The 398-nt window shown below is 31.9% G+C and overlaps 1 protein-coding gene across 1 annotated transcript in view; it reads right to left on the bottom strand.

Annotated features, from left to right (window-relative positions):
* The window catches only part of LOC119593319, a gene marked incomplete in the record, with an annotated part of 2,364 nt that overhangs the window by 683 nt on the left and 1,283 nt on the right, over nucleotides 1-398 (bottom strand).

The following is a 398-nucleotide window of genomic DNA, read 5'->3' as shown; positions in this document are numbered from 1 at the left end:
CATAACCACTGTGAATAATTTCCAGAAGGTTAAGTTAGGTTACGTTAGGCCAAAGGGACATGAACTTCTAACGAATTTGTAAGTAATCAATTAGTTTTTTTTTTTTAAGCTTGAAATTTGATGTGTATGCATGTACTAAAGAGATAAATAAACAAATCAGTTTATCAACACAACATCTACTCAGGAGCAAGCAAGAAAATAAATCAAATATTAATCTACACAAAAAAATGCGAAAATACGAGGCAATCCTCAGATCATCAAGCAAAGAAAAATACAACACAAAACGATAAAGAAAGGAAAGAAAAGTAAAAGAACACCCAAGAGGAAAAGAAAAGGAGGAGATGTAAAGTAGTAGAAGAAACAGAAGAAGAAGCAGAAGTAGAAGTAGGAGAAGAAGA

The sequence above is a fragment of the Penaeus monodon genome, chromosome 32 (genome assembly GCF_015228065.2).
Source record: "Penaeus monodon isolate SGIC_2016 chromosome 32, NSTDA_Pmon_1, whole genome shotgun sequence".
NCBI classification, from domain to species: domain Eukaryota; kingdom Metazoa; phylum Arthropoda; class Malacostraca; order Decapoda; family Penaeidae; genus Penaeus; species Penaeus monodon.
Note: the sequence above shows the minus strand (reverse complement) of the source record. Positions and strands in the feature narration are given on the sequence as shown.